The sequence below is a fragment of the Arachis ipaensis genome, chromosome B07, assembly GCF_000816755.2.
Source record: "Arachis ipaensis cultivar K30076 chromosome B07, Araip1.1, whole genome shotgun sequence".
Classification (NCBI taxonomy): domain Eukaryota; kingdom Viridiplantae; phylum Streptophyta; class Magnoliopsida; order Fabales; family Fabaceae; genus Arachis; species Arachis ipaensis.
In genome coordinates, this window is record NC_029791.2 from 30,951,609 (window position 1) to 30,959,199 (window position 7,591).

The 7,591-nt window shown below is 31.4% G+C and overlaps 1 long non-coding RNA gene across 1 annotated transcript; it reads left to right on the plus strand.

Moving 5' to 3' along the window:
• Positions 1,062 to 5,426, plus strand: LOC110264938. Its single transcript, XR_002351338.1, has 2 exons — positions 1,062 to 3,610; positions 5,292 to 5,426. It is a non-coding gene; the product is annotated as an uncharacterized LOC110264938 (long non-coding RNA).

A 7,591-nucleotide genomic window follows, 5' to 3' on the forward strand; every position in this document is an offset into this window, starting at 1 on the left:
TTTCCAAAAAGAAAAAAAAGAATAATAATAATTAAAATAGAAATTTTTTTAGCAAAAGTTTTTTAATAAGTTTAATTATATAAATAATTAAATTTGTTTAGGGATAATCTTTTTTACATATGTAGCTACTGTATTTAAATGTTAACAAAAATTAAATAAATCATTCAAAGTTTAAAGGAAAGAGTTATAATTAGTTTGTTTTAGGTTATATTTTTATTCCAATCACAATTATTTTTAGGGTCGTTCTACGGTAAAGATTCAATATCACTACAAAAAAAAATATGTTTTAGCGACAAATTTTTAGTAGCAATAACATAATAGCCATTAATTTCTTAATTTTAATTATGTTTTTGTGGCAATTATATATTTGCCGTTGTTACTATATCTTATTGCGGTAATTATCTTTATTGCCACTAATATATTTGCCATAGAGTTATGACTAATATTATTATCATTAAAATATTTTTTAGTGAAAAAATTTTAGTGGCTATAAAATTATGGCCAGTATTATTTTTATTAAAATTATTTTGTAATAATAATTATTATTATTACTATCATTACCTTTTTAATAAAGTATTTTTAGTGGCCATAAAATTATGGCTAGTATTATTTTTAGTAAAATAATCTTGTATCTAAACTAAAGAAATAAGGGATTTAGAAAAACCAAAGAAAGACGTGTTAGAGAAGAGAGCCTAACCTCACCGCCGAAGCTCGCCGTAGCGGTCGCTGCCGCCCTTGCTGCTACAGTTCAGATCAAGCAACTGTGCTCTTTGATTCAGATCCTTCTATCCCTTTCTATGTTGTTCAGAGAAGAGAAAGGCTCATATCTATAGCTTTCTATCTTTCTCTCTCATTTTCGATTTAGGGCTCACGAACTCGCTCTTTGACTCAGATCCTTCTTGCAGCTCCGATCTGCTCCTTCAGGTATCGCCAAGTCGACTCATTCGCAGCTTCGATTTACTGTGCTCTCTCTTACAACTCCTTCATTTCATTCTCTTCCAAGTTAGATCTTTGGTTTGCGTTACTCATTATTTTCACTGATTTAGATCTTGCGGTTCCAGTTCTTAAGCTTTGAATTTAGTTTTCTGCTATTAATGTTTATTCTAGTTCGTGCAACTGAAGCTATGTGTAGTCAAATGAACTGTCATTTGGTTTATTTTTATTTTCAATTTAAGATGTGAGATGATAAAGGAATCTGGAATTTGGATGATGCCTGATTTATGTGCCTTTGATTTGTTATTATTTTTCAAATTCATGTGTGTAACTAAAATTAGACAATCGTTTGGGATCAAATGGGTTTTGTTCAAGTAACTGTCTTATAGAAATAGGGGATCTGAAGTCTGAACAACTAGAAATGGGTTTTGTTCAAGTGACTGTCCTGTAATATGTCATTCTAATTTGGTTTGGTTACTAGGAATTCAAGCTGGGTCAACTCCAAAGCCAGATTCAGGTTTTAGTCTTTATTTTTAATTTAGTCTTGAACTTAAGAACTGTGTTTTCTTCTTTGTTTTTAATTTAATTTTTGTCGTTGTCGCGTAAACTAAGATCTTAGGTTCTAGGCTTTTGTTTCCTTAGATTTTGGGTTTAGAGTTGTTCGCTTTCGTCCGAGGTACTGTTATGAAGATGTTGGGTTGGTTTTCTGTTACGGTGGCAGTGGGAGCATGGTCCCATTTTCTGGAAACTGTTAATGGTTGGGGGTTTTATTTTGCTATTTTATTGGAAGGCGTGGTTCATTTTTTTGTTATAATTTTGTAGCTATTTACCCACTTGTTTTGTAAACTACTTGTTCTTGTCATGTCCTTTTCCCTATTACAACGCTATTATTTATGTTTATTGGAATACCCCCTTTTCTTTCCTTTCTCTGTCTCTACCTTAGAAAAATAGAAACGGCTCCCTTGTTGTTTTCAAGCTTTCTCTTGCTGCTGTTTTATAGTTTATATTTATTTATTCTTATGCATTGACTAGGAATCGTTCTGTGTATTTTTTTTTGCATATTGATATTTGAGTATTTGTCGCTTGCCATTTTTTCTTTTAAAATGTGTCGTTTATTATTCTGTGACAATTACAACTAGATTTACTCAGGTAGCCACAGCTTAGATAAACATGAACGATACCGGTGTTTTGCTTGTCCATGCTATACTGTGACTGTGGCTTTCTTCTATTCTTTATTTTTCAGTTTGATACCAATTATCAGAAGCGATAGCACTTGCTTATTGCCAAAGTACTACATCCAGTTGCTTATATTTTTGCTTTTAAGTTAATGAAAGGCATGTGTTTGAGTAATCCTTCTGTAAAAGGGATAGTTCTTCATGACTAGTTTATGGGATGAATATCTATGACATGATTTGGTTGTATTATCACGGACTATATATTTGATGTGTTGTTTCATTGCATGATTCATCACATTTTTGGTTGAATTTTCAGGTTACTATCCCTATTTCCTCACATCGATTTTCATTTCTGTTGCCGCTTAGCTTAATTGCACTGCTTTTTGCACTGATCTGTGTGTTTTACTTTATGTATTAACTTTTCTTTCTTTTTTTTTCTTTGCAATTTGCATATCATACCTCCCCCACCATTGGTTTTGGTGTTGCCAGCATGCTCACATGTTGGACTGCATATAGAACTTAGAAGAACTGAAGAAGTATGAGGGTATATGTGAGCTTTTCACAAAATAAGGGGGTGTTGAATTAGTGAATTACCATTTAAGTTTACCCATTTTGATTTGAGAATAGGTTTGTGACTGACCTTGTGACTGAGCTTCTTTTCAAGTAATCAATGAGAATCTATTCTCATTAGTACTAGTTTGTCATATGCTAAATGATGATGCACTGATCACTAATTCTATGCATAGAATAGATTATCACTTGCTAACAAAGCTATGGTCCTCCCCCCTCCCCCGCGCCCCTCCTTCTTTTTGGGTCTAATAATGCTTGTTGACTATGAATTGTGTTCATTGCTTTATGCCATATTTATCACTTCACTTCTTTTTTTTTTTCTGATTCTTTTTAAACCTTAGGTACTGATTAGTTTAATTAATACATAAGGTTGTAAATTGTAGTTAATAATCATCATATCCATTACTGTTATATTTATGTCACTATTATGTGAGAATTTGCAGCTTCTAATGATTTCTTGAATTTTGTTGCTGTTGATAGGGAAGAAAACAAATTATTTCGATTCAGAGAAAGACTCGATCACGTAATTTTTTTTCTTTCTTTCTCTTTTTCTTTTTTTGATGTTATATATAATTTTATTTTATTTTTTTCATTTTTAGCTTGAATTTCATTGAGACTGTTTCAAAGATCACACCATACCTCATATTTTTTGGGGAAAGATTTGATGCTTTTTTTCCTCGTTTTTTCTTTGTAGAATTGTTCAATTCAAAAATTAGTTGATATTTAATTGAAAAGTATAAAATCATAAATATTTAAAATTTGCTATAAAATTTAATATTTAGGTGTTTGTTATATGGTGCCCATATTTGTTTTATAGCTAGTTGATGGACTAGGTCGGTCAAGCAAGTCGACGGCCACAGCCTACAAAGTTTGTTAGTTGCCATTTCCGAACCAAAAAAGAAAACACAAGTGGTGTGCGGTCTCTGAACAAGGTTAGTTGGTTGTCTCACCAAGCAAGCTAATAATTTAGTCTCTTTTAATAATGTTCATATTTAGTGATAATGATCCTTAATACGATAAATAAAAATTAAATAAGTTTCTATTGAGTTTTCATTTTCTATAAAATAAGAAGTAAGCTTGAGAATTAATGAGCCAATTGGAACCTTTACTTTTGTCCTAACCATGTGATTTGGTGTTGTGACTTTTTTTTTAAAAAAAATATAAGGTGAGTAAAATTAATTTTCGACTATATATAATGTACTATTTGATTGTCTTATTACTTTTTGGGTTTGGACTTCCATTAATCAGTGAATTCTATGTTTAACAAATTGAGTTGAATGGATAATCTAAGCTTGATTTTCCTAATCCATTATGGGTTTGTAAGTCACCATGTATATTAAACTTAGGCCCAATATGAAATAATGTAGAGTAAATAATAAATTGATTTTGAACTTTTAAACTAGACACTTTAATTTTTAATAAATTTTATTATTTTACAATTTTTTGAGATGAACTGAAATGGATTGTTTTTTTTATAAAGAAGAATAATTTATTTTATAATAATAATTTTTTATGTTTATATATTTTTAATTTATTCATTTTAATTAGGATATAAAATATTTATAGAAGGATCATGGATAATTTTAGAAATAGAAGATAAATGCAATGTGATAGAATTAGTGAAGAGTATCTAGAGGGATTAGAAAAGTTTTTAGACCATGCCTTTCATCATAGTAATGGAGAATCAATTGCTTGTCTCTGTAAGAAATGTGTGTTACACTATTTAGTGGATCGGACAATATCTATTATTGTTTGAATCCAGCACTAATTAACTAATACCAACTGCTTATTAAGATATGCTGTTTCAGTGTTTTGGCAACACATAAATATCTGATCTATCTAAACGAAAAAAAATATAGTAGTGCTAAAATGTACTTTATTATAGTTGAAACCTTAAGTTGGACACACCAAATAAAGCATTTATTATTGATTTTTTAATGGTTAAAACATAGCTTAGTTAATTACTTCCTAGTTAAAACAGTAGCTTACTTATAATATTAGTTCCTAGCAAACATATGTTGTATTTTATCGAACATGAGTTCATTTGATGCAAGGAAGATCTTCATAGTTATCCATTTGAAGTGGATATGTTGTTGAGAATAAGTATCACGTTTTCTAAGAATTTCCATGTGTTAAAGGTTATGTTGTAGGTGCGAATTGAAGTTTGGACAGGATGCTTTTTCTTATCACTGTTTATATTTGGGTGTGAAGCTTGGTTTTATATATTTATTGATGCATGATTTAGTTTTGGTTTAAGAGTGCATGTTTTAGTGTGTTTTTGTGAGTGGATTTCATTCAATTTCTCTAGTGCTACCCTGTTTTCGAGAGCTGTTGATATACTTACTATACTCAAGAGAATGTTTACTACCAAGCAAGCTAATTTAGTCTCTTTTAATAATGTTCATATTTAGTGATAATGATCTTTAATACTATAAATAAAAATTAAATAAGTTTTTATTTTCTAATGATTATATTTGGATGGTGTTTATAGTTTTATGAATTTAGTCTCTTTGAAATTTAATTTATATTTGGATGGTGTTTATAGTTTTATGAATTTTAAAATAAGTATTGGAATATTAACTGAACTGAAATTTCAATTTGTTATATATGCAGATGGTGTTATAGGAATTGGCATCACTCTAACTGTTGTGGGACTCATAGTTGGTGGCTTTGTTGCACCACTAGCCTAGAAGAATTGAGCATATTTTGGCTTTTTTTTATTTTTTTGTAAAATGTATTGAAAATCAATGAAATGACAAAAAAATCTCTATTATGTATTGACAAATACTGCTTTTAATATTCTAGTTTGTTAAAAAGAGTATTTTAATAGAAAGCTTGTTTTAAATTTTCTTGATCAAAATTCAAATGCAAATTATCATTATTATTATTATTATAGAAAAAATTATAGGTTGTTAGTTCTAATAAAGTGAGTATAATTAAAAAAAAGTCTTTAAGATTTTAGCGGCAATAGTAATGACAGCTAAAAGTGAATAATATTATAATTTTAGAATTTTTTTAGCGGCCATATAAATTGCCGGTAACATGAATTTTAGCGGCAATAGTAATGGCAACTAAAAGTGAACAATGTTGCAATCTTAGAATTACTTTTAGTGGCCATATAAATTGCCAAAAAAAATGGCCGCTAAAAGTTATATATTTTTTGTGGCCATTAAAACAGTCTTTACCGACAAATGTTATAATGGCTACTAAAACCTTTTAGCGACGAAGCATAAGACGGCTAATGTCAAATTGTCGGTAAATGTATTAGCGACTATTTTTATTGCCCTTAAAAACAAAATAAATAGCGCTAAAAGTGATTATTTTTGTAGTGTATACAGATATTCTCCTATTTAAATGCTGTTGCTACACGTGGTTAGAAAAGCTTCTCCCAAATGTGGTTTGGGTGTTTTGAAGCTGAGCCTCCGTTCTTGATGATGGGCTGTTGGGCCATTGTTTTATATGAATACGAGACACGAGAGTAAAAAAACAAACCCAGAAACATTACACTGAGTATAGGAATTGGACATTGGCCGTTAAATTAGAAAAGAATATATTTGTGGGGACATAGTTATGTTTTTTAGTTAATGTTTAATATTTTGTTTAGAAAATAACCTTTTGTGAGAATTTGATTTTGTTTTTATAGTTATTAGTTGTTAATTATTTTTTCGTTAAACAGTAAAGACTTATTTAGCAAGCATTTATTTACATCATTTCATTATATTATATAATATGACCTTTGTCTATATTGTTTCTATTTTTTTGGAAAAAAATAAATAAATTATCCAATAGATATATTTCATTTATCAATAATTTCGTCATATTACAAATATAAATACAATCACCGTTATTTCATTAGAAACGATTAATTCAACACTCTATAATTGTTATGTGCCAAAATGGCTGTTCCTAAATGTTATTTAACATAAGAGTAAAGGATATTTTCGTCCCTGACATTTTTTTTCGCGGACATTTTCGTCCTCAAGAAATGGAAAATACACTCAAGCCCCTGACCCCTGAAAAACGTGGACATTTATGTCCTTCCGTTGAATTCAGCGTTTGCACTGGACGGAAAAGGATGAGCTGGCAGAGGTGGCGCTAAGGTGGCCGTAACGGAGGCCAGGTGGTATGGAGCATTTCGTAACAGGACATATAAGTCCATGGAGACAAAAACGATGCCGTTTTGGTAACCTCCCCCAATTCTCTGCCTTTTCTTCTTCCTTCGTCCTTTTTCCCTTCCATTCTTCTTCCTTGGCCCCTGCCTCCATCACCGCCGCATAGCGGCGCCTCCGTCAGCCACCATCAACACCTCCTCCTCCCTCTCTTTTCGCATCTTCTTCCCTTTCTCACTCCCTTACTCTCATTAGTCTCTCTCTCTTCTCACCCTCCTTCCACCCACCATTCGTCCGCGACAACCTTCTCGGCGACCCACTGCCGCCGCGCCGCCGCCTCTCTACTGGCGCACCACCGTCGCTACTAGGACCCAACCATCATTTCCTCTCTCTCTCTCATTACCACCCCTGTGCTTCCCATGTCTTCTTTCTCTCTATTTAATTCACTCTGTTATTGCAATTATTTAATTAATATTGTTTAGTTAGTTTTGTTTAGCTAATTTCAATTTGGTTAGATTAGTTAGTTACATTAGGTTGTTAGAGAATCTGGCGTGGATAGTGGATTAGGTCTTGCTTGCTTAATGCTGCTGTCTGTGCAATCACTGTTTGTAGTTCATTATATTTAGTTTGTTCAATTGTTCTTGAGTTGTTAGGATTAGGGTTGGTTAATGAAAATTGCTGAGACTGATGTTTTACACTGCTGCTGTGTAAATTCTCATTGCCTGTTTTGGTTAACAATGAACTCTTATGTGCTCATTTTGCTGTCTGATGCACATCTCTGTTTTAAAATGAGCTAATTCCTTT